The sequence below is a fragment of the Rhinatrema bivittatum genome, chromosome 10, assembly GCF_901001135.1.
Source record: "Rhinatrema bivittatum chromosome 10, aRhiBiv1.1, whole genome shotgun sequence".
NCBI lineage: Eukaryota > Metazoa > Chordata > Amphibia > Gymnophiona > Rhinatrematidae > Rhinatrema > Rhinatrema bivittatum.
In genome coordinates, this window is record NC_042624.1 from 31,152,788 (window position 1) to 31,179,990 (window position 27,203).

The window sequence follows — 27,203 nt, forward strand, 5'->3', positions numbered from 1 at the left end:
TGGTAACAGGGATTTTGGATATAGAGTTATAAATGACGTTACAAATGCAAGCAGTTTGTCTGCATTGCATTTTCCACAGTACGATCTGCCATTTGAAAATGGTAAAAAGAAAAAAACAAAACGGGTGCTTAAGCTTGAAGCTGCTAAAAGCCTGGGAGAGGTTAGAAAGAACACACCCTCCTGGAAATCTAAACAGCAGCAGGAAAGAGTTTCGCCACACCCCAGCTGTAGGGAACCTCCCAGGTGGCAGTGCTACAGATGTGAATCATGCCCAGCCAGAAATGACTACTGCTGGAAGTGCAAGAAACTCAGGCGCTAGCAGAGTGTAAAAGATCCAAACCAAGCACCCTGAGGAGCAGCTGGTCAGGAAGATCCCAACTTTCTGGGCTCAGTATTGTGCACAGCAGAATGTACACATGATGGTCCAGGGCAATAGAGTGGTCTTTAAATTTTATTCTGGAATAGATGTAGCCATAATTTCAGAGGACACGTACAAGGAACTAGGCCAATGTTCTCTCCAGAGCACAAAGTACAGTTAAATAGCCCTCAGGGTTAGTTGGATTTCCTGGGTCAATTTGTTGCCTACATCATCTGCAAAGGTACAGATTACAGCTTCCAGGTTTGGATGATGAAGATGCAATTCAGTAGCAGCATTGTGGGACGTACTGTGGTCATGAAGAATGGACTCATAAAAAGACTGCTTTTGTGTGGGGGGATCTAGTATAAACTCTTGTGCAAAACAAAATAGAATTATAGAGAAAATCACAGAATCTATAGCATGGTGTGCTCCAGTGGTACCAGTTCTGAAAAAGAATGATCAAATTTGATGTTGTGTAGATTGAAAAAATTCACAGAGTAAAGAGAGAGATATTTCCTATCTGTCAGGCCAATACAGAAAAACTTGCGGGAGAGCCGGCGAGCGCACAGGCCGCTCTCCTGGCCGCGTGATTCAGGAGGGTGGCCTATGCAAATGAAGGCCCACAGTAAAAAGAGGCGCGAGTTTTGACAGCAGACGCTCAATTTTGCCGGCGTCTGTTCTCAAACCCGCTGACAGCCAAGGGTTTGCAAAACGGACGCCGGCATAATTGAGCGTGCGTCTGACCCGCGGGCCGATTTAAAAAAATTTTTTTTTTTTTTTTTAATTTTTGGGGCCTTCAACTTAATATGACTATGAAATTAAGTCGGAGGGTGTACAGAAAAGCAGTTTTTTCTGCTTTTCTGTACACTTCCCCGGCGCTGGCAGAAATTAACGCCAGCCTTTGGGCAGGCGTTAATTTTTGAAAGTAAAATGTGCGGCTTCGCTGCACATTTTGCTTTCTGGATCGCGCGGGAATAACTAATAGGGCCATCAACATGCATGTTGCGGGCGCTATTAGTTTCGGGGGGGGGGGGGGGTTGCCGCGCATTTTCGACGTGCTATTACCTTACTGAATAAGGGGTAAAGCTAGCGCGTCAAAAACACGCGGCCAAACCCGGGCTAACAGGTACCATTCAGAACTCTCGGCAGGTAAAGTATTCTCACTGGTAGACCCTGCAAATGGATTTTAACAAGTACTCCTATACCCAGACAGTGCTAAACTGACAGCATTCATCGCCTCTATTTTGGTAGTACAACACATGCCTCCTTTCATTGGCATCTCAGATGCCCCAGAGATATTTCCTTAAAAATAAAAGGTCTGAAATCCTGCAAGAACTGGATGGAGTGTCCCAATATATGGGCGATGTGCTGGTATATGGAAAACCAAAAGAAGAACCTGACAAGAGGCTAGGAAAAGTGATGGAAGCACCCTCAAAATCAGGTTTTAAGTTAAACAAAGAAAAGCATGTCCTAAGACAAAACAAATTACAGTTCCCGGGACATCTTTTGATCCGAGTCTGGAGTGAGGTCTGATCAAAGAAGATTCAGGCTATGCAGGATTTGCCACCCCAGAAATACTACAGAACTGAGAAGGATGATGGGCAGGATTAATTACCTTGCTTGTTATGGACCAGCTCTTTCCTATATAGACAAGCCCCTCAATCAAGGTCTGAAACTGAAGTCTGCCTGGGTTTGGGACTAAGCCCAAGAGCGCACCTTTAAGAAGCTGGAATCACTGATAATCTCAGCAGCAGCCTTAGCCTCTTATGATGTTACAAAACCCACAGCTATTAGCGCAGATGCCAGTAGTTATAGAAGAGGGGGTGCGTTACTATGCCTTTCCGAAATGGATTTGAAACCCATGGTATTCTGCTCCAGGACTCTGACTGCTGCAGAAACCTGTTATGCTCAGAAAAGCATGCCTTGCTGGGGTTTAGGCATGTAGATGATTTTATTGTTACCTCTATGGTCTGTTTACTTTTAAACTGCTGACCTACCACAAGCCCTTGGATGCTTTAACTATAAGAATATAGATGATGTTCCTTTAAGGTGCCAGAGGCTGCTATGGTTAATGAGGTTTAAAATATTCGCAAATACGTGTCAGGGAAATCTCTTACTATTGCAGATATCCTATCCTAGTCCCAGAGAGACACAAACAGGCCAGATTTTTTAGATCTCCACCATGAATATGCATCAGGTATATTTGCATGCAGTGGAGGCACTGCATGCAAATATACCTCATACATATTCATGATGGATATCCTGAAAACCAGAATTGTTTATGGCACTCCAGGATCAGAGTTGCCTATCCAGGTATCCACTGTCAAAGGGTGTTGGTGAGACACTGAAGATGATTACAGAACCACATGCTACAAGCAGCAAACTGGACCAGCTACAGGAACACACAGGACTGGACAGTGTGATACAAGCAATCCTAGTTCATATCAGGGATGGTTGGCTCAGATACATTCGCGAGTCCGCAACAATATTAGAGCCAGTTGTCAGAATGTAATGGCCTATTGATATGTATGGCCAACACATTGTTCCAAATTCCTTGAGGGAGGAAGGTAATTCACATGTATGGATGACACCAGGACCTTGCTAAAAGCAGAAAGAGAGAAAACAAGATGTGCTATGGTGGCCGGGGATCAGCCTTGACATTAAAGGAAAGACGGAACATTGTAGGTTTTGTCAGATCATTAAACTGGCTGAAAAGAAAGGAGCACGAGTGACAACAGTTCTCCCTGACAGACCATAGCTGCCCACTGCATCAGGTTTCTATGAAGAAAAGGGACACAAATACATTTGTCATTATAGACTGTGTTTTTCGAGGTTCTTGGAGGTCCTCAACATAAAACCACAAGCAGCTAGTGATGAAATGAAGGCCATTTTTTGACTGTTTTGGTATTCCTGAAGTATTTGTGACTGGTACTGAAGCCTGTCCAAGAATGGGACAGTCTGGGCTATCTCACCCTCTTTTCCTTCCCCCCCCCCCCCACCTGCTGTCACCTCCACTTCTCTAGTTTCCGGTGTTACCTTTGCCAATGGCGTCGGGGCTCCATCCCCAATCTCGACGGCCCGGCCCCGCGCTAAGCGGGGCGTTGCCGTCTCGAAGGGTCTCAGGCGTCCATCCCCGACGTCGACGCAAAGACGCACCGAATGAGGAGTCCCTCCCCCAATGACGTCGGGAGTCCTCCTCCCCGACGCGGGCAGCCAATCCTCGCGCTCTCGGGCTTGGGCCACGCCCCCTGTTACGTCAGACGCCGATCGGGGTCAGTTTGCGCGGGAGATTGGCTTTTTATTCTGAGCCTTCTCCCACGCTCATTGCTTCGGCCACTTCAGTGTTTGCTGTGGTTCCTGCTGAGAGTTCTTTGTTGTCTGCTACCTGCATTTGATCTTGGACTGCTTACAGAATACCCTGCTCTGCTACCTGCCCAGACCTTGGATTGCCTCACGGATTACCCTGCTCTGCTGCCTGCCCTGACCTTGGATTGTCTCACGGATTACCCTGCTCTGCTGCCTGCATTTGACCTTGGACTGCCTTACGGATTACCCTGCTCTGCTGCCTGCCCTGACCTTGGATTGTGTCACTGATTACCCTGCTCTGCTGCCTGCATTTGACCTTGGACTGCCTTACGGATTACCCCGCTCTGCTGTCTGCCCTGACCTTGGATTGTCTCACGGATTACCCTGCTCTGCTGCCTGCATTTGACCTTGGACTGCCTTACGGATTACTCTGCTCTGAGGCCTGCCCGGATCTTGAACTGTCTCACGAATACCCTACTGTCTTCATTCCGTTCCGGAGAACACTCCTGCACGAGGTAAGCGCACTTCGATCTGGTTCCACTTTATCAGTGTAACAGTTGGCTGAAGCCATGGATCCAGTCGACCTGACTGCGCTACAGGCCATTCCCGGATTGGCCACCCGAGTCCAACAACAACAGGGGGTCCTCGATCAAGTAACAGGGGTTCTGGATCGTCTAGTAGCTCATATGGATGCGTTAGTCCATTCTCCTGCAGTACCTCTGACCAGCACCGCGATAACTCCTAACCCCGTCAGGGTACCTCCTCCGCCCCGATTCAACGGAACTGCTACATTGTGTAGAGGATTTATTAACCAATGCCGAATGCATTTTTCTCTACAACCCGCTTCTTTTCCGGACGATAAGACAAAGACCACCTTTATTCTTTCATTGTTGGAGGGACCAGCATTAGCTTGGGCCTCTCCTTTGTGGGAAAGAGACTACCCTATTCTCACTAACTTAGATCGGTTCTTAAAGGAATTTCGGCTCATTTTCGATGAACCAGGACGTTCTACCTCCGCCGCAAACGATTTGCTTCAGATTAAACAAGGTTCATGATCTGTGGGAGAATACGCTATTCAATTCCGGACCTTAGCAGCAGAACTCGCCTGGGGAGAGGATAGTTTACTGGCTATTTTTCGACAAGGTCTTGCAGAAAATATTAAAGATGAACTCGCTGGCAGAGATCCTCCGGAGACTTTAGAGGGATTAATTCGGCTCGCCATCCGACTGGACCTTCGTTTTCAGGAAAGGACACGAAAGCGAGCCGCCTCTCGAAGGACTTTTCGTCTGGCCCCTACTTTTCAGCAACCTCTGTCTGTTCCACATGCTGCAGAAGCATCAGGGACCTCCGAAGAACCTATGCAAATTGACAGGTTTCGCTTAACTCCGGAGGAGCGACATCGAAGACGAGTAAAGAATCTCTGTCTGTATTGTGCTGGCCCTGGTCACTTTATTAATAAATGTCCCAACAAGTCGGGAAACTTCCGGACCTAGGACGGGTGGGAGAGGCCTCCCTGGGTCCTGGCATTTCCTCTCCTCAACTATTACTCCCAGTAACGATCTGGCTGAAGGAGGAAGCGGTCCCATTTCATGCGTTCATAGACTCAGGGGCGGCAGGCAACTTCATTCCGGTAGAACCTTTAACCACTCCTCTATCAGTTACATCAGTTTCCGGGCGTTCTGTGGGAATGCGAATATGCTACATCACCAAGCCCATACTTTTACAGACTGGAATTCTTCACCAAGAACGCATTCAGCTTTATGTTCTACCATCTTCGGTAAATCAAATAATTCTGGGATTACCCTGGTTACGGCTTCATCAACCTAGTCTTGACTGGGCCTCTTTACAACTCACTGCCTGGAGTCCATCCTGTTTTCAGAATTGTTTACAATTAGTTCGAAAGACGGTAATCCAGACCACACAACTCTTCTCTGACATTCCGGCTCCCTATCAGGACTTTGAGGACGTCTTCAGTAAACAACAAGCGGAGTCACTACCACCTCACCGACCGTATGATTGCGCCATAGAGTTGCTTCCTGGGAAGGTTCCGCCCAGAGGAAGAATTTATACATTATCCGAACCAGAATCCACAGCTTTACAACAGTATATCAAAGAGAATTTAGCACGAGGTTTTATCCTACCCTCAACATCTCCCGCAGGGGCAGGCTTCTTTTTCGTTAAAAAGAAGGACGGGTCCTTGAGACCCTGTATCGATTACCGGGGACTTAACAGCATCACCAAGAAGAATAGGTACCCCATCCCCCTCATTTCTGAATTATTTGATCAGATCAAAGGAGCTCAAATTTTTTCTAAATTAGATTTAAGAGGGGCTTACAATCTGATTAGAATTCGAAAGGGGGATGAATGGAAAACGGCGTTTAATACGCATGACGGACACTATGAATATCTGGTCATGCCGTTTGGACTTTGCAATGCCCCTGCAGTCTTTCAAGATATGATCAATGACATTTTTCGCGATATCCTTTACTCTCACGTCATTGTATACCTAGATGACATCTTAATTTTTTCTGATACTCTGCAACAGCACCAGCTTCACGTCCGACAAGTTCTACAACGTCTCCATGAGTACAAATTGTTCGCCAAATTAGAAAAATGTGTTTTTCACAAGAACAAATGATCATTTCTCGGATATATTATTTCCAACAGAGGATTGTCCATGGATCCTGCCAAGCTCAAAGCCATTCTCCAGTGGCCTCTACCCGTGGGGTTGAAAGCCTTACAAAGATTTCTGGGGTTTGCGAATTATTATAGGCAGTTTATTCCAAATTTTTCCTCACTAGTAGCCCCCCTTACAGTTCTCACTAAGAAAGGTGCCCCTATACAGAACTGGCCGGAGGAGGCTCTCACAGCCTTTTCGCAACTAAAGGAAGAGTTCACCAAGGACTTATGTCTTCGTTGTCCCGACTCCACTAAACCTTTTATCCTCTAGGTAGACGCTTCCGCAGTGGGTGTGGGGGCAGTTCTTCTCCAGAAAACTGACGAGGATCAATTGATGCCTTGTGCCTTCTTTTCTAAGAAATTTTCCCCGGCGGAGAAGAATTACACGATTGGTGATCGAGAACTCTTAGCAGTTAAGTTGGCTTTGGAGGAATGGCGTCATCTCTTAGAAGGCGCTCGCCATCTGGTTACTATAAACACGGATCATAAAAATCTGGAATACCTGGCTAAAGCCCAGCGGTTAAATCCCCGACAAGCACGATGGGCACTTTTTTTTAGTCGGTTCAATTTTATGCTACATTTTTGACCCGCGCAGAAGAATGTACGTGCAGACGCTCTCTCTAGAAGTTTTGATCTGGATGACAGCCCGGATCCTCCTCGCTACATAATAGATCCGGCTCACATTCAGCTGGCGGCTACATTCACGGTTCCTATGGGGAAAACAGTTGTTCAAAACGTTTACGATTAAAGGTTCTCCCACAATGCACAAATTGTAGGCCACACCGGAGTTTCTCGTACCAAAGAGTTAGTTTCCAGACGCTACTGGTGGCCACGCTGGGAGACAGATGTTAAGAAGAATTTGGACTCCTGTCCAGTGTGTGCAGCACAGAAGACCCCTCGACGGAAGCCCTTGGGACTCTTACAACCCCTACCTATTCCTACTTCCCCTTGGACTCAGATTGCTACCGATTTCGTCACGGATCTGCCGCCTTCAGAGGGGAATATGGTCATATGGGTGGTTGTGGATCGTTTTTCCAGGATGGCGCATTTCATTCCTTTACCTGGTTTACCCTCTGCATCCGAATTAGCCCATCTCTTCCTGCATCACATTTTTTGTCTGCACGGTCTACCCATCAGTATTGTCTCCGATAGAGGGGTACAGTTTACAGCCCAATTCTGGACGGAGTTATGTAAACTTCTTCAAATTAAACTCGAATTCTCTTCGGCTTACCACCCCCAGTCTAATGGACTCACAGAAAGGACAAATCAATCCTTAAAGACCTTTTTGCGTGCTTATGTTAATCAGCGACAGGATGATTGGGCTTCCCTTCTGGTTTGGGCAGAATTTTGTCACAATAATCATGTGAGTCACGCTACTGGGAAGTCTCCTTTTTTCATAGTTTTTGGGAGACATCCACATCTTCCCCTGCCTCGTACCAGCGCTTCGAATTGTCCTGCGGTTAATTCTACCATGGCTTCTATGACCTGATTGTGGACTGAAACACGGGCCTTATTAGTAAGGAACGCGCTCAAGATGAAACTTCAGGCTGATAAGAGTCGGTGTCCTGCTCCTCCACTCCGACTGGGAGATCTTGTCTGGTTGAGTATGCGCAATCTCCGCTTACGTTTACTCTCAGCTAAATTTGCTCCTCGCTTCATAGGTCCCTTCTCTATCCAGAAGCAGATCAACGCAGTCACCTATGGACTGCGTTTACCACCCTCCTTACGGATTCATAATGCCTTCCATATATCTTTACTTAAACCTGCCATTTTCACTTGGCCCAACAGAAGACGGAAGGCTACTACACACATCATACAAAACGATGATCAATTTGAAGTGGAAGAGAACTTGGACTCCAGAAGAGGGAAGGGGCAACTTCAATATTTAATCTCATGGAAGAACTTTGGTCCAGAGGAGAACACCTGGGAACCCTCTTTTAATGTGCAAGCTCCTCGTTTACTTAAGAGGTTTCCTCTTAAACCCGGACCTAAAGAGAGGAGGGGCGGGTCTTGCAGGGGGGGTACTGTTACCTTTGCCAATGGCGTCGGGGCTCTGTCCCCGATCTCGACGGCCCGGCCCCGCGCTAAGCGGGGCGTTGCCATCTCAAAGGGCCTCAGGCATCCATCCCCGACGTCGACTCAGACGCACCGAATGAGGAGTCCCTCCCCCAATGACGTCGGGAGTCCTCCTCCCCGATGCAGGTAGCCAATCCTCGCGCGCTCGAGCTTGGGCCACGCCACCTGTTATGTCAGACGCCGATCGGGGTCAGTTTGCGCGGGAGATTGGCTTTTTATTCTGAGCCTTCTCCCATGCTCATTGCTTCGGCCACTTCAGTGTTTACTGTGGTTCCTGCTGAGAGTTCTTTGTTGTCTGCTACCTGCATTTGATCTTGGACTGCTTATGGAATACCCTGCTCTGCTACCTGCCCAGACCTTGGATTGCCTCACGGATTACCCTGCTCTGCTGCCTGCCCAGACCTTGGATTGCCTCACGGATTTCCCTGCTCTGCTGCCTGCCCTGACCTTGGATTGTCTCACGGATTACCCTGCTCTGCTGCCTGCATTTGACCTTGGACTGCCTTACGGATTACTCCGCTCTGCTGTCTGCCCTGACCTTGGATTGTCTCACAGATTATTCTGCTCTGCTGCCTGCCCAGACCTTGGATTGTCTCACGGATTACCCTGCTCTGCTGCCTGCATTTGACCTTGGACTGCCTTACGGATTTCTCTGCTCTGAGGCCTGCCCGGATCTTGAACTGTCTCACGAATACCCTACTGTCTTCATTCCGTTCCGGAGAACAGTCCTGCACGAGTTAAGCGCACTTCGATCTGGTTCCACTTTATCAGTGTAACATCCGGTCACTCTAGCGCTGCTGCTAGTCTCTGTCTCTCCTCTAGCAGTGAAGGGTGGAGGCACTGCTGGCACTGCAGACTCTCAACTGCAGCTACTAAGACTGCTCTTCTCCCTCCTGCTGTCAATCACAACAATGTGGGGGCGGAGAGCAGAGGATCTCATTTGCCAATCATGGTGATACAGGGGCATAGAGCAGAGGTGCTAATTTACATACCAGCGATGTGGGTACAGGGCAGCTTTCCTCTTTATTATAGTTAGATTGATAATAATCCTCACTTCATTAGCAAGATTCTTCAGCGGTTTATGTTAGAATATATCAGAGGTGAACCGGTAGATGTAGTGTGCTTGAATTTTCAGAAGGCGTTTGACAAAGTTCCTCATGAGAGGCTTCTAGGAAAAGTAAAAAGTCATGGGATAGGTGGTGATGTCCTTTCGTGGATTACAAACTGGCTAAAATACAGGAAACAGAGAGTAGGATTAAATGGACAATTTTCTCAGTGGAAGGGAGTGGGCAGTGGAGTGCCTCAGGGATCTGTATTGGGACTCTTACTTTTCAATATATTTATAAATGATCTGGAAAGAAATACGACGAGTGAGATAATCAAATTTGCAGATGATACAAAATTGTTCAGAGAAGTTAAATCACAAGCAGTTTGTGATAAATTGCAGGAAGACCTTGTGAGACTGGAAAATTGGGCATCAAAATGGCAGATGAAATTTAATGTGGATAAGTGCAAGGTGATGCATATAGGAAAAAATATATAGGAAAATATATAGGAAAATTGTCCATTTAATCCTACTCTGTTTCCTGTCTTTTAGCCAGTTTGTAATCCACGAAAAGACATCAATGTTAGGTTCACAATGTTCACAAAGTTAGGTTCTATATTAGTTGCTACAACCCAAGAAAGAGATCTAGGCATCATAGTGGATTACACATTGAAATTGTCGGTTCAGTGTGCTGCGGCAGTCAAAAAAGCAAACAGAATGTTGGGAATTATTAGAAAGGGAATGGTGAATAAAACGGAAAATGTCATAATGCCTCTATCTCTCCATGGTGAGACCGCACCTTGAATACTGTGTACAATTCTGGTCACCGCATCTCAAAAAAGATATAGTTGCGATGGAGAAGGTACAGAGAAGGGCTACAAAATAAGGGGAATGGAACAGCTCCCCTATGAGGAAAGACTAAAGAGGTTAGGACTTTTCAGCTTGGAGAAGAGACGGCTGAGGGGGGGGGGTTATGATAGAGGTGTTTAAAATCATGAGAGGTCTAGAACGGGTAGATGTGAATCGGTTATTTACTCTTTCGGATAATAGAAAGACTAGGGGGCACTCCATGAAGTTAGCGTGTGGCACATTTAAAACTAATCGGAGAAAGTTCTTTTTCACTCAACACACAATTAAACTCTGGAATTTGTTGCCAGAGGATATGGTTAGTGCAGTTAGTATAGCTGTGTTTAAAAAAGAATTGGATGAAGATGGCACCGAAGTAGGTCGCTCTGCGCTGCTGCTCCGGCGTTTCTATCTGTTGAATAGGCCTGGAGCCGAAATTCTTTTGAAATATGCCTCCAAAATGGAAGGGCAAAGAGAGCGTATCCCTCGGCGTCTCCGTTACCCCCCGGGCAGCGTACCATCGCACAATGCACCTCAAAAACCGAAGGAAGCGGGCTGGTTTCTCTGGCTGTCGGTCCGGTTGTAGGAGAACATGACCTGACTACGGAACTGTTTTCTCTCAGCCCGCTAGGTCAGCGACTACCTCCAGCGGAGCGGAAACCCTCAACACCGAGCCTAGAAGCAGGATCCGAAGTGGGTGCCATGACTTTTCGGCCCGAGGGAGAAGTGCTGAGTGAGTGGAACGCCTGGATTCCCAGTTCGTCTGGAGAAAATGGAACCGGAGGCCTTGAGCTGAGTGGGGAGCTGAACCAGAACAACAGAAGTGGTGAGATTACGCCATTTTTCACTCCCCTTAAACCCGGTGAAATTATTAATATCAAGAAACTGGAGGTAGTCACCATGGAGTCCTTGTGGACATTAACATCAATATTGGTTAAATCTTTGAATGAATGCTCTGTGAATATAAGCACTTTGTCATCGCAGCTATGCACAATAAATGAAAATTTTGGGAAAACTAAATCTGAAACCATAGAAAAATTGAATAAAATGGAAGAAGAGCTGAAACAAGTTAAACAAGTGCAAACTACTATGGTGCAGAACTTTGGGACTATGAATAATAAGATTGAACACTTGGAGAATGCGAACAGGCATTTGAATCTCAGGTTACTGAATTTCCCAAGGGTGGTGGGAGAAATTCCCCGAATCACGATTAAGAGATATTTCTTGGAAGTCTTAGATATTTCCTCAGATAATTCTCCCCCACTCGATAAAGTTTATTTCTTACCTGCCCGCAGGTCTCAACGAGGACAATTAACATCTCCCAACGTTCTGGAAAATCTTACAGAATTCCTAGAATCCTCTGCGTATGAGGTGGTGGAGAGAGTTACTCTCTTGATCTCCTTCTTCAATGATAAGGACTTGGGAGAAATAATGCGGGCTTATTTTAAGAAGTCCAATAAAAACTTCATGGGGGCTAATGTTGCTATATACCCAGATGTATCAAAAATTACCCCACAGAGAAGGAAGGCTTTCCTAGAGCTAAAAACTGAAGTTTTGGCTCTGGGAGCATCCTACTTCTTACGCTTTCCGTGTAAGTGCATAGTTAAATATGGAGAAAATACTCATATATTTTACCAACCAGAGCATCTCAAAAACTTTGTTGAAGGGAAAAAAGTTTCTCTTCAAATAAATACCAATGTCTGATCTATATGGTAGATTAAGGTTTAATATCTTTTTGTGACGCTATTTCGTTAAGATATTTCTTTTTAGAAATTCCTAAATGTTTGCAGTTACCTGCCCTCCACCAAGTTAGTGGTAAAAATGGGTTTAAAACAAAAGAGTTTGATATATTATTTCTTGTATTGTTATTTTCTTGTTGAATTGATTTAATGCTCTTTTGTAAACCATATTTCTGATTTCAAAGTGGATGCTTTGTATGTTATTTTTGAAAAAGTGATAAAGAATAAAAAAAAAAAAAAAGAACTGGATAAGTTCTTGGAGGAGAAGTCCATTACCTGCTATTAATTGAGTTGACTTAGAAAATAGCCACTGCTATTACTAGCAACGGTAACATGGAATAGACTTAGTTTTTGGGCACTTGCCAGGTTCTTATGATCTGGATTGGCCACTGTTAGAAACAGGATGCTGGGCTTGATGGACCCTTGGTCTGATCCAGTATGGCATGTTCTTATGTTCTTACTTTCTCCAGGCCAATGGCTAAGCAGCATGAGTAGTCCAGCTGGCCAAAAACATTTTGCAAAAGACACACACATTGCAGCTAGGCTTCATGAACTATAGAGCAACTGCACTTCCAGAGATGGGCTTGAGTCTGGCACAGCAGTTGATGGGTTGACAAAATAAGAATGGCTTTGCTCACTTTGATGGAGAATCTTCTTCCAAAGTGACCAGAGTTGGGAAAAAGTACTTGAGCTAGATAACAAAGTTAAACAGTGCTATACCTACTTCTTCAGCAGATGCCATGGTGCTCATCCTTTACCCCAACTGAAATCTGGAGATAACATTCAGCAAAGCTGGAAAACACCAGTGACAGTGATTAAAGAATCTTTCGCACCATAATCATACTTGGTGCACACAGAGCAGGGCCCCACAGTGTGGAGGAACAGATGCTGCTTCTCAGCAATGTCTCGCCTACATCTTCTGTCTCACTGGTTCCTGCATTAGAGCCAGCAGGTAGCACTGCAGTAAACTTGAACCCTCCCAATGTTGTCCGGGTGAACCTGGCTCCCGCCTATGATACAGTAGTGAATTATAGTCATACTGCTTTAACGGGTCCAGTATTGATGGTCATCCAGTCAGGTTGTATAGCAAAGCCTGAACAGAGATTTGATCTGTAGAAACTGTTAGAAATGTGACTGCTTGTATGCAGAAAAGTGAGAGAGCAAGAACCGTGCCATATTATCCATTGTTACAAGGTTGATTGTTTAATTAGTGTTATGGAGTTCTCAAAAAGGGGAATTTGTCATGATAAGAGTTAGCTTGTAAGTTGATGCTGTGCTATACATAAGGTTGCAAGTAGGTAGCACTATGGGGGAATAAACCTGAAAGTAAGGGATTGCTAGGAAAAGCTGGCAGAGCCAGGTTATTTTTGTGAGTACTCTTAACAGTAAAAGTTCCTGATTTTTATTAAACCACCATCAGTCTCTTCTGTGAGTGAATGACCAATGGCTATGACAGAAAGGCCTTCCCCCTCAATGAAATCTCCTTCCCCCACACTCTGCTATGCAGCAATCTTTGTGAAAATCCCTCTCCCCTCACACACACACCATGACAGCACCTAACCCCACAGCTTGCCTTCCACCACTCTGTGACAGTCCCCCCACCTCACACACACACCATGACACCACCTAAATACACGTCCTGCCTTCCACCACTCTCTGTGACAATTCCTCCTCACACACACAGCATGAGATCTCCCAACCTTACACACTCCCATCCAGTATATGCTTCCCTCTGACACCTCCCGAGAGTGTGGGATTAGGTTTCTTTTTTTCCTCCCAAGAGAGCATTGTGGTATAGTTTGAATCATACTGTGCTCCAGTTGCCTCTTTTGATATTGTCATCATTCTCCTAAGATTACTTTATTTCATTATCTTTTTTCTGAATACTTTATGTTTAAGAAGTGCTATAGGTGTAGAGTTTGTAGTCACAAAGCAGGTAAGAGTTGAAAAGGTCTTTGCTCACAGGCGGTCACAATCTAACTGCATTATAGCTTTCTCTTATTTTTATCTAGCAACTCTGTACTTGCAAAGTAAACATACAAAAGTCAACAAAATGTGCAATGAGTGATTGTCCCGTCACATAGATAAGGAGGTCCTGTACCAAAAAACATCAGTCCAAGTGGGAACAAGGGATACAAGAGAGATGCTGTCATGGACACAGCTCCATGGGAACTCTGGGTGCTTGAACACCTATTGTATCGAAGCTACATTCACATGCCTTTACTCTCTTCTAAGCAGGCTTGCATCTGGAAGGCTGAAGGGCAGATCTGATAGTGGGGCTTGCTTATGCCTATCTATGCAGTTGGAGACGGTAGGACTGCTCTGCTGGGAATGATGGAGGTTAGAGGAAAGCCTCTGCTGTCCCATGTCGCCAGCTGGCTTCTGAAGATAGAGAGGGAGGGGTTGCGCTATTGTGAGGTGGTGTCAGCTCTAGAGTGGAAAGACACGGGAGTGAGCCAAGAAGCTGCCATTCCGGCTACAGCTGTGCAGGTAGAAGTGAAGAACTGATTTTAAATTTAATTTGTGTTTTCAAAACAAGTCTCCATGCACTTGGTTCTTATTTTTCTTTCTATTGGATAGGCAGAAATGAGGAACAAAGGCAAAATGCAAGCTCTAACTTAGTCATATCAACTACAAGATAACCTAAACAAATACAGGTGTACTGTGCCAGGCAGGAAAGGACAGCAAACGTATGAAACTCTGATATGGAAACAAAAAAAACATATGGTAAATATGTTTAAAAAGTGTGCAGGCAATGAGAACTCCCTTGCACAAAAGTAAAATAAATTTATCGTACCAAGTAAGTGTGCCGTTTGATCAAAAATACGGCCCTAAAGATGATCATAAGAACGTAAGAACATTCCATACTGGGTCAGACCAAAGGTCCATCAAGCCCAGCATCCTGTCTCCAACACTAGCCAATCCAGGCCATAAGAACCTGGCAAGTTCCCAAAAACTAAATCTATCCCATGTTACTGTTGCTAGTAATAGCAGTGGCTATTTTCTAAGTCAACTTAGGTAATGGACTTCTCCTCCAAGAACTTATCCAATCCTTTTTTAAACCCAGCTACACTAACTGCACTAACCACATCCCCTGGCAACAAATTCCAGAGTTTAATTGTGCGCTTAGTGAAAAAGAACTTTCTCCGATTAGTTTTAATTGGTTCACATGCTAACTTCATGGAGTGCCCCCTAGTCCTTCTATTATCTGAAAGAGTAAATAACCGATTCACATTTATCTGTTCTAGACCTCTCATGATTTTAAACACCTCTATAAATCGCACCTTCAGCCGTCTCTTCTCCAAGCTGAAAAGTCCTAACCTCTTTAGTCTTTCCTCATAGGGGAGCTGTTCCATTCCCTTTATTATTTTGGTCGCCCTTCTCTGTACCTTCTCCATCGCAACTATATCTTTTTTGAGATGCAGCGACCAGAATTGTACACAGTATTCAAAGTACGGTCTAACCATGGAGCGATACAGAGGCATTATGACATTTTCCATTTTATTCACCATTCCCTTTCTAATAATTCCCAACATTGTTTGCTTTTTTGACTGCTGCAGCACACTGAACTGACTATTTCAATGTGTTATCCATTATGACGCCTAGATCTCTTTCTTGGGTGGTAGCTTCTAATATGTGTAACTGTAGCTTGGGTTATTTTTTCCTATATGCATCACCTTGCACTTATCCACATTAAATTTCATCTGCCATTTGGATGCCCAATTTTCCAGTCACAAGGTCTTCCAGCAATTTATCACAATCTGCTTGTGATTTTACTCTGAACAATTTTGTGTCATCTGCAAATTTGATTATCTCACTCGTCGTATTTCTTTCCAGATCATTTATAAATATATTGAAAAGTACGGGTCCCAATACAGATCCCTGAGGCACTCCACTGCCCACTCCCTTCCACTGAGAACATTGTCCATTTTATCCTACTTTCTGTTTCCTGTCTTTTAGCCAGTTTGTAATCCACGAAAAGACATAGACACCTATCTCATGACTTTTTACTTTTCCTAGAAGCCTCTCATGAAGAACTTTGTCAAACGCCTTCTGAAAATCCAAATATACTACATCTACCGGTTCATCTTTATCTACATGTTTATTAACTCCTTCAAAAAAAGTGAAGCAGATTTGTGAGGCAAGACTTTGCTGTGCTGACTTTGTTCCATTAAACCATGTCTTTCTATATGTTCTGTGATTTTGATATTTAGAACACTTTCCACTATTTGTCTTGGCACTGAAGTCAGGCTAACAGGTCTGTAGTTTCCTGGATCACCCCGGGAGCCCTTTTTAAATATTGGGGTTACATTAGCCACCCTCCAGTCTTCAGGTACAATGGATGATTTTAATGATAGGTTACAAATTTTTGCTAATAAGTCTGAAATTTCATTTTTTTAGTTCCTTCAGAACCCTGGGGTGTATACCATCAGGTCCAGGTGATTTACTACTCTTCAGTTTGTCAGTCAGGCCTATCACATCTTCTAGGTTCACCGTTATATGGTTTAGTCCATCTGAATCATTACCCATGAAAACCACCTCTGGTATGGGTACCTCCTCAACATCCTCTTCAGTAAATACTGAAGCAAAGAAATCGTTTAATCGTTCCATGATTCTTTAAGTGCCCCTTTAACCCCTCGATCATCTAATGGTCCAACTGACTCCCTCACAGGCTTTCTGCTTCGGATGTATTTTAAAAAGTTTCTACTATGAGTTTTTGCCTCTATGGCCAACTTCTTTTCACATTCTCTCTTAGCCTGTCTTATCGATGTCTTACAATTTAACTTGCCAATGCTTATGCTTTATCCTATTTTCTTCTGTTGGATCCTTCTTCCAATTTTTGAATGAAGATCTTTTGGCTAAAATAGCTTCTTTCACCTCACCTTTTAATCATGCCGATAATCGTTTTGCCTTCCTTCCACCTTTCTTAATGTGTGGAATACATCTGGACTGTGCTTCTAGGATGGTATTTTTTTTTTTAACAATGACCACGCCTCTTGCACACTTTTTACCTTTGTAGCTGCTCCTTTCAGTTTTTTTCTAACTATTTTTCTCATTTTATCAAAGTTTCCCTTTTGAAAGTTTAGCACGAGAGTCATAGATTTGCTTACTGTCCCCCTTCCAGTCATTAATTCAAATTTGATCATATTATGATCACTATTGCCACGCGGTCCTACCACCGTTACCTCTCTCACTAAATCCTGCGTTCCACTGAGAATTAGATCTAAAATTGCTCCCTCTCGCGTCGGTTCCTGAACCAATTGCTCCATAAAACTGTCATTTCCTAGCATGTAGCCAGATGGACTCAGAACGAATGGGTATAGTATGCTTGTGCTAGCAGTTGGAGACGGATTTGACGTCAGCACGGGTATATATATCCCCACAGGAAGCGTAGCAACTCAGTAATTTCCGTCTCCAAATCAGTTTGGAGAGCCTGCACGCTCGCTGAGCGTGTTTTCTAATACTACTTTCTATTTTTCTACTTTCTTTATTCTACTTACTAAACTTTCTCCAGGAACATAGAGCCCGCACTCCTGCGGTGATACCCTAAGGTCCCTCCCCGAGTTGAGTTTCCCGGGGTGATTTCCGTAATCCCCTGGAGGTCTAGGCCTCGGTCCGGTGGCCGATTCGCGGCAGGGATCTAGCCCCCGAGTGTGTGAGGCTCGGGTCGGGCTAAGAGGCGCCTCGGTCCCGGCGTGGACTTAGCCCCGAGCGGAGAGTTCGGCGGCTTAGAGGCAGCGGGTGAAATCCTCAAGCGCGGCGGTGAAGGTACTTGCCCTCTCCCCTCGCAGCCGGAGACCGCCCGGGTTACAGCAGGGAAGCGCCGAGGATCAGGTAAGGCGTACATCTCTTACTTTTTGGTCTCCGAGGGACGAGGATCGGCAGCGTGGCCTGTAGGCGGCACGCCGTGGAGGGCGCCATTTTGTTGGCCTTGTTCAGGTATTGAGCACCCATGATAGGCGCCTGTCTATGACTAAGCACATATTGTATATCATTGTGCGTATATTGCTCACCGCATATTAATGAGCGCATATTGGATATCATTGAGCGTATATTGCTGACCGCATATTAATGAGCGCATATTGGATATCATTGAGCGTATATTGCTGCCGCATATTATTGAGCGCCTGTTGTATTAAGCGCATATTGCTGCCGCATATTGTTAAGAGCCTGTTGTATTAAGCGCATATTGCTGCCGCATATTGTTCAGCGCCTGTTGTATTAAGCGCATATTGCTGCCGCATATGGAAGCGCCTGTTGTATTAAGCGCATATTGCTGCCGCATATGGAAGCGCCTGTTGTATTAAGCGCATATTGCTGCCGCATATGGAAGCGCCTGTTCTATTAAGCGCCATTTTGCTGCCGCTTACTATTGAGCGCCTGTTCTCTTCAGCGCAGATTGCTGCCGCATATTGTTGTGCGCATATTGCATTTTTCAGCCGCAATGGAACAGAACGCCTCAGCGTCTTCAGCGGCGGCGCCTCCTGATTCCGGCATTAAAGCCCTCGGCCTCTGCTCAGCATGCCAGCTGAGAGCCACGCACAGTGAAGAGCCAGACTCCCTTTGTGCCCAATGTGAGGAGGCTGTGGGAGCCTCGGGCCAGGACCAGTCTCAACCGAGGTTTGCTGTCAGTTCCCCAGGGGCTACCCCGGATCTAGCGGGCAGTCTCGACCAACCTGGAATCCCAGGGGACCTGGTACCCCGGCGATTAGAGACCGCTTCCATTTCCTGGGTGGATCTCTTTCAGGGAATTCATGCCCTGGACAGATGCAATCAGCTTCCCGTCCAGGCCCTGCTGCTGCTGCTGTGGCTCCTGCTGCAGCTCCTGTGGATCCTGTCCCTGGACCTTCGCGCCCTTATCGTGGGCAGGACCTCCCGCCTCCAGACAGTCCGGTTCAGACGGACCCTGATGTTTCACCGGACGAGTCTGAACCCCCGGACGAGGGGGAACTTCCCTCAGGGATTGAGCCATACCGAACCATGAGGCGGTTCTTCCCTAAAGAGGATCTCTCCGACCTGGTATATCAGTGCCTGGCGGAGTTGGATATTACAGGTCCCAGCGCTACGGTACCCTCTGCGCAGAACCCCCTGCTGGAGGGTCTTCGTCCTACAGCCCGCCATTTTCCTTTCTTGCAAGCAGCACAGCAACTGAATTAGAATGGGCTGCACCAGCGGCCTTATTCAAGGGGGGTCGGGCCCTGATGGGCATGTACCCCCTGGCACCGGCTATCCAGGAGCTGCTGGCGTGCCCTCAGGTGGATGCCTTGATTAGCGCTGTGGTCAAGCGCACTACCATTCCAGTTGAGGGGGGGGGGCGGCCCTCAAGGAGCCTCATGACTGGCGACTGGACGCCATTCTGAAACAGACCTTTGAGATGGCAGCTCTATCTTTGCGGATCGCAACCTGCTGCACAGTGGTGACGCGCTCCTGTTTGTCACAGGTCAGGAACAATGCTCCAGCAGCAGACATGGAGTCAGCTCTCTCGTTCCTCACGGGTGCTGCATCAGACCTAGTCCGGACAACAGCCAAGGGGATTTCATCCTCCGTAGCCGCCAGGAGGCAGCTCTGGATCCGGAATTGGTCAGCCGATGCTCCTTCGAAGACACGCCTCACCAGAATGCCCTTTAGGGGCTCTTTCCTGTTTGGCAGCGACCTTGATAGACTGGCCAGCACATGGGGCGCCTCTCCAGTACCTCGACTGCCGGAAGATCGGTTCAGAAGGAACCAGCGTGCCTTTCCAAGGCCCTCCAGGGGTAGAAGCTCCCAGTGCTTCATTCCCTATAGGAGTCGCTACCAAGCGCCTCGTCCTCAGGCCAGGAATCAGTCCTTTCGGACCAAGCAGCGCAAGAGGGGAGCCGGCCCGGGTTCAGGTCCCGGCCGAGCCTCCAAATGAGAATCAGCTGATCCATCCGGGGGACGGAGCCATAGGGGGCAGGTTAACCCTCTTCTACCCCAGAAGGGTCGAGATTACGTCGGACCAGTGGGTCCTCGCCATCATCCGAGAGGGGTATTATCTGGACTTTCATCACCTCCCTCCGGACAAGTTTGTGGAATCTTCATGTCCCATACACAAGAAGGCAGCATTGGAAGCTACCCTGGCGAGGCTCCTGTCCTTGAGAGCCATCATTCCAGTACCTGCCTGGGAAACGAATTCTGGACACTATTCCATTTATTTCATGGTACCCAAGAAAGAGGGCACTTTCCGGCCCGTATTGGACCTCAAGTCAGTCAATCGATACTTAAGGGTCCCGAGGTTTCGCATGGAAACTCTGTGCTCAGTCAAGACCGCAGTACAGCCAGGAGAATTCCTCACTGCCTTGGACTTGTCAGAAGCCTACCTGCATATCCCGATCTATCCGGATCACCAGCGCTACCTGCGCTTCAGGGTTCTGGAACGCCACTTTCAATTCCGGGCTCTGCCCTTCGGGTTAGCCAAGGCACCGCAGACCTTCACCAAGGTGGTCGTAGTGGTAGCAGCGGCACTCAGGGATGGACAAGCATTCCTTCCCGTCTATCTAGACGATTGGCTGATCAGGGCGAAATCACGAGAGGAGAGCAACCGACATAAGAACATAAGAAAATGTCATACAGGGTCAGACCAAGGGTCCATCAAGCCCAGCATCCTGTTTCCAACAGTGGCCAATCCAGGCCATAAGAACCTGGCAAGTACCCAAAAACTAAGTCTATTCCATGTAACCATTGCTAATGGCAGTGGCTATTCTCTAAGTGAACTTAATAGCAGGTAATGGACTTCTCCTTCAAGAACTTATCCAATCCTTTTTTAAACACAGCTATACTAACTGCACGAATCACATTCTCTGGCAACAAATTCCAGAGTTTAATTGTGCGTTGAGTAAAAAAGAACTTTCTCAGATTAGTTTTAAATGTGCCCCATGCTAACTTCATGGAGTGTCCCCTAGTCTTTCTACTATCCGAAAGAGTAAATAACCGATTCACATCTACCCGTTCTAGACCTCTCATGATTTTAAACACCTCTATCATATCCCCCCTCAGTCGTCTCTTCTCCAAGCTGAAAAGTCCTAACCTCTTTAGTCTTTCCTCATAGGGGAGTTGTTCCATTCCCCTTATCATTTTGGTAGCCCTTCTCTGTACCTTCTCAATCGCAATTATATCTTTTTTGAGATGCGGCGACCAGAATTGTACACAGTATTCAAGGTGCGGTCTCACCATGGAGCGATACAGAGGCATTATGACATTTTCCGTTTTATTCATCATTCCTTTTCTAATAATTCCCAACATTGTTTGCTTTTTTGACTGCCGCAGCACACTGAACCGACGATTTCAATGTGTTATCCACTATGACACCTAGATCTCTTTCTTGGGTTGTAGCACCTAATATGGAACCCAACATCGTGTAATTATAGCATGGGTTATTTTTCCCTATATGCATCACCTTGCACTTATCCACATTAAATTTCATCTGCCATTTGGATGCCCAATTTTCCAGTCTCACAAGGTCTTCCTGCAATTTATCACAATCTGCTTGTGATTTAACTACTCTGAACAATTTTGTGTCATCTGCAAATTTGATTATCTCACTCGTCGTATTTCTTTCCAGATCATTTATAAATATATTGAACAGTAAGGGTCCCAATACAGATCCCTGAGGCACTCCACTGTCCACTCCCTTCCACTGAGAAAATTGCCCATTTAATCCTACTCTCTGTTTTCTGTCTTTTAGCCAGTTTGCAATCCACGAAAGGACATCGCCACCTATCCCATGACTTTTTACTTTTCCTAGAAGCCTCTCATGAGGAACTTTGTCAAACGCCTTCTGAAAATCCAAGTATACTATATCTACCGGTTCACCTTTATCCACATGTTTATTAACTCCTTCAAAAAAGTGAAGCAGATTTGTGAGGCAAGACTTGCCCTGGGTAAAGCCATGCTGACTTTGTTCCATTAAACCATGTCTTTCTATATGTTCTGTGATTTTGATGTTTAGAACACTTTCCACTATTTTTCCTGGCACTGAAGTCAGGCTAACCGGTCTGTAGTTTCCCGGATCGCCCCTGGAGCCCTTTTTAAATATTGGGGTTACATTTGCTATCCTCCAGTCTTCAGGTACAATGGATGATTTTAATTTTTACTAATAGGTCTGAAATTTCATTTTTTAGTTCCTTCAGAACTCTGGGGTGTATACCATCCGGTCCAGGTGATTTACTACTCTTCAGTTTGTCAGTCAGGCCTACCACATCTTCTAGGTTCACCTTGATTTGATTCAGTCCATCTGAATCATTACCCATGAAAACCTTCTCCATTACGGGTACCTCCCCAACATCCTCTTCAGTAAACACCGAAGCAAAGAAATCATTTAATCTTTCCGCGATGGCCTTATCTTCTCTAAGTGCCCCTTTAACCCCTCGATCATCTAACGGTCCACCTGACTCCCTCACAGGCTTTCTGCTTCGGATATATTTTAAAAAGTTTTTACTGTGAGTTTTTGCCTCTACAGCCAACTTCTTTTCAAATTCTCTCTTAGCCTGTCTTATCAATGTCTTACATTTAACTTGCCAATGTTTATGCTTTATCCTATTTTCTTCTGTTGGATCCTTCTTCCAATTTTTGAATGAAGATCTTTTGGCTAAAATAGCTTCTTTCACCTCCCCTTTTAACCATGCCGGTAATCGTTTTGCCTTCTTTCCACCTTTCTTAATGTGTGGAATACATCTGGACTGTGCTTCTAGAATGGTATTTTTTAACAATGACCACGCCTCTTGGACATTTTTTACTTTTGTAGCTGCTCCTTTCAGTTTTTTTCTAACAATTTTTCTCATTTTATCAAAGTTTCCCTTTTGAAAGTTTAGCACGAGAGCCTTGGATTTGCACACTGTTCCTTTTCCAGTCATTAAATCAAATTTGATCATATTATGATCACTATTGCCAAGCGGCCCCACCACAGTTACCTCTCTCACCAAGTCCTGTGCTCCACTGAGAATTAGATCTAAAATTGCTCCCTCTCTCGTCGGTTCCTGAACCAATTGCTCCATAAAGCTATCATTTATTCCATCCAGGAACGTTATCTCTCTAGCGTGACCCGATGATACATTTACCCAGTCTATATTGGGGTAATTGAAGTCTCCCATTATTACTGCACTACCAATTTGGTTAGCTTCCCTAATTTCTCTTAGCATTTCACTGTCCATCTCACCATCTTGACCAGGTGGACGGTAGTATACCCCTATCACTGTAGTCTTCCCTGATACACAAGGGATTTCTACCCATAAAGATTCAATTTTGTATTTAGTCTCATGCAGGATGTTTATCCTGTTGGACTCTATGCCATCCCGGACATAAAGCCCCACACCTCCTCCCGACTGCTCCTCTCTGTCATTGCGATATAATTTGTACCCCGGTATAGCACTGTCCCATTGGTTATCCTCTTTCCACCATGTCTCTGAGATGCCAATTAAGTCTATGTCATCATTTACTGCTATACATTCTAATTCTCCCATCTTACTTCTTAGACTTCTGGCATTAGCATACAAACATTTCAAAGTTTGTTTTTTGTTTGTATTTTTATTCTGCTTTTTAATTGATAGGGATAAGTTAGAATTTTTTAGCTCAGGTGAGTTTTTAGTTACAGGCACTTGGACTACTTTTCTAATTATTGGAACCTCACTGTCGGGATGCCCTAATTCTAATGCATCATTAGTATCCTTTAAAGATACATCTCTCCGAACCATGCGCTGCTGAGCGACTGTCGGCTTTCCCCTTTGTTCTAGTTTAAAAGCTGCTCTATCTCCTTTTTAAAGGTTAGCGCCAGCAGTCTGGTTCCACCCTGGTTAAGGTGGAGCCCATCCCTTCGGAAGAGACTCCCCCTTCCCCAAAAGGTTTCCCAGTTCCTAACAAAACTGAATCCCTCTTCCTTGCACCAGAGTGCAAGGAAGAGGGATCGCTCTTCTGGAAAGCCTGGGATGGGTAGCCAACCTCAACAAGAGTTGCCTAAAGCCTTCCCAATCACTGGAATACCTGGGAGTGCAGTTCGACACCCAGGCAGACAAAGTCAGTCTCACTGCCAAGAGAAGGTTAAAACTTCAGACGCGTCTCCGGTACTTGATGGGAGCCAGTCGGCCCATAGCTTGGGATTATCTGCAGGTTCTTGGCCTTATGGCCTCCACCCTGGAAGTGGTACCGTGGGCAAGGGCCCATATGAGACCTCTACAACGCTCCCTGCTCTCTCGATGGAGCCCCCGCTTTCGGGATTATTCCACGCACCTACCTCTGCCAGCCAGAGTACGGACCCAGTTACGGTGGTGGTTGCAGTCCAACCACACGAGCAGGGGGTCGAAGATGTCCTCCCCCACGTGGACTCTGCTCACCACAGATGCCAGCCTGAGCGGCTGGGGGCACACTGCGAAGAACTCACCGCACAAGGGCGGTGGAACAGAGAAGAGTCGGTGTGGAACATCAACCGTCTAGAGGCCCGGGCAGTCCGATTGGCATGCCTACGATTTGCTCACAGACTGAGGAACAGAGCAGTCAGAGTGATGTCCGACAACGCCACCACGGTGGCATACATCAACTGTCAGGGCAGAACCAGAAGCCGACAGGTATCTCTAGAGATAGCCCCGCTGATGGTTTGGGCAGAGGCGAATCTTCAGGACATCTCCGCCGTCCACATTGCCAGGAAGGACAACACCACGGCAGACTTCCTCAGCAGAGAGAGCCTAAATCCGGGAGAGTGGCAGCTGTCACCCACAGCCTTCCAGATGATTGTGGATCACTGGGGGATTCCGGACATGGACTTACTGGCGGACAAGTCCAATGCTCAAGTACCCAGATACTTTAGCCGCAAGCGAGATCTGTTCTCACACGGCATCGATGCCCTGGTTCAGCCATGGCCTCCAGGGACTCTGGTATATGCCTTTCCTCCGTGGCCTCTGCTGGGCGCCATCATCCACAAGATTCAGAAACACCGGGGCCTAGTTCTTCTAGTGGCACCAGACTGGCCAAGAAGACCCTGGTACGCGGACATGAGAAGACTACTGGCAGGGGAGCCCCTTCCCCTGCCTCCTCTCAGGGACCGTCTACGTCAAGGTCCCATCCTCCACGAGGATCCAGCTCAATTCTCTCTTACGGTCTGGCCATTGAGAGGGCTCGACTGAAGAAAAGAGGTTACTCGGAGCCCGTGATAGATACACTACTCCGAGCTCGCAAGTTTTCCACATCCCTCACTTACGTAAGGATCTGGAGAGTATTTGAAGCCTGGTGCGACACTCATGGCACCAATCCGCATGCGACCACAATTCCGATTGTTTTAGATTTCCTGCAGGATGGACTTCAGAAGGGTCTCTCCCTCAGCTCCATCAAGGTTCAGGTGGCTGCGCTGTCTTGCTACGGTCCTAGGAGGGATGGAAAGACCATTGCCAAGCACCCAGATGTTTCTTGCTTCCTGAAAGGAGTCAAGCATATTCGTCCGCCACTGAAGTGGCCAGTGCCCCTATGGAACCTCAACCTTGTTTTGGATTTCCTCGCTGGATCCACCTTCAGACCCCTTCGGGGCTTGTCTCTCCGTTCTCTAACTTTGAAGATGGTGTTCTTACTGGCGGTATGTTCAGCGCGCCGCATCTCAGAGCTACAGGCACTGTCCTGCCGTGATCCCTTTCTTAGAATCACTCCTGAGGCTATCCATCTTCGCACGGTTCCTTCCTTTCTACCTAAAGTGGTCTCACAGTTTCACCTTAACCAAACCATATCCTTGCCTACCACGGCGGGTTTGAAGAAATCTGAAGAAGGGCGTTTACTTCGCCATCTCGACATAGGCAGATTGCTGCCCAGATATCTGGAAATGACACAAGAAGTACGAAAGACGGACCATCTGTTCGTCCTGCAAGCGGAAAGAAACAAGGTGAAGCGGCCTCTCGGCCCACCATCGCCTGCTGGATTAAAAAAGTTATCCGAGCAGCTTACGTAGAGGCCGGGAAGTCTCCGCCTCTACAGGTCAAGGCTCATTCTACCAGAGCACAAGCGGCATCTTGGGCAGAATCCAGGATGCTATCGCCTGCGGAAATATGTAAAGCGGCGACATGGTCCTCCCTCCATACCTTCTCCAGCTTCTACCGTCTGGGTGTCCCGGCCAGGGAGGACCCAGCATTTGCAAGGGCAGTCCTACAAGGACCTCAGGCAGCCTCCCACCCAGGCTGGGAGTAAAGCTTTTGTACATCCCATTCGTTCTGAGTCCATCTGGCTACACGCTAGGAAATGTTGAGATTACTTACCTGATAATCTCCTTTTCCTTAGTGTAGACAGATGGACTCAGCATCCCGCCCAGCTGCCAGTGTACATGGGTTTCACCGATTCAAGGTAAGTCATGTCATTTGTTTACATAAGAGCGTCCCCTTTGCCAGGTGTCGACGCCTTCCGGTTGGGAATGCTGGCGGTCTCCAGCTACTATCCATCGGTCAGGGGAATCCTGTTTCACTATTTCACTGAGCGTCAGTACACACACATCCATAACAGCTTTTGCAAGGAAGATTACTGAGTTGCTACGCTTCCTGTGGGGGTATATATACCCGTGCTGACGTCAGATCCGTCTCCAACTGCTAGCACGAGCATACTATACCCCTTCGTTCTGAGTCCATCTGTCTACACTAAGGAAAAGGAGATTATCAGGTAAGTAATCTCAACATTTATTCCCTCCCCCGCCCCTTCTCCTCCTCTTCCCTGAAAGGAACCTTGGAAACGATTTAAATTCTCTCTGCCTGCATCACTTTTATTTTTAAGAAATTGTTGTATATTGTCCTCGTTACCTCCCGTTCATTATAGTTCCTATCGTATTTTGCACTGCTGCACTATCCTTTCCAGCTGCTCTCGCCCCTTCCACCCGCTCCCCCCTGCTCTCGCCTGCTCCCCCTCTTCCCCTACCGTGTTCATTTTATTTTCTGCCTTTCCAAGTTATTTGTAAACCGGCCTGATGTGCTCCACGACTGTCGGTATATTAAAAGTGTTAAATAAATAAAAATAAATAAACTAGGAACTTTATCTCTCTAGCATGTCCCGATGATACATTTATCCAGTCAATATTGGGGTAATTGACATCTCCCATTATTACCGCACTACCAATTTGATTAGCTTCCCTAATTTCTCTTAGCATTTCACTGTCTGTCTTACCATCTTGGCCCGTTGGACG

General features: G+C 46.3%; 1 protein-coding gene across 9 annotated transcripts in view; it reads left to right on the plus strand.

Annotated features, from left to right (window-relative positions):
• The window catches only part of SLC44A3 (solute carrier family 44 member 3), a 275,228-nt gene that overhangs the window by 25,567 nt on the left and 222,458 nt on the right, over positions 1-27,203 (plus strand). For 2 of the 9 annotated variants that reach the window (XM_029617496.1, XM_029617497.1), the window contains one exon: positions 10,934-11,136. The exons of the other annotated variants lie outside the window; for them this stretch is intronic. The gene's annotated coding sequence lies outside the window, so the exon portion shown is untranslated. Of the gene's footprint in view, positions 1-10,933; positions 11,137-27,203 lie in introns of those variants that run through there. 9 annotated transcript variants of the gene reach the window in all.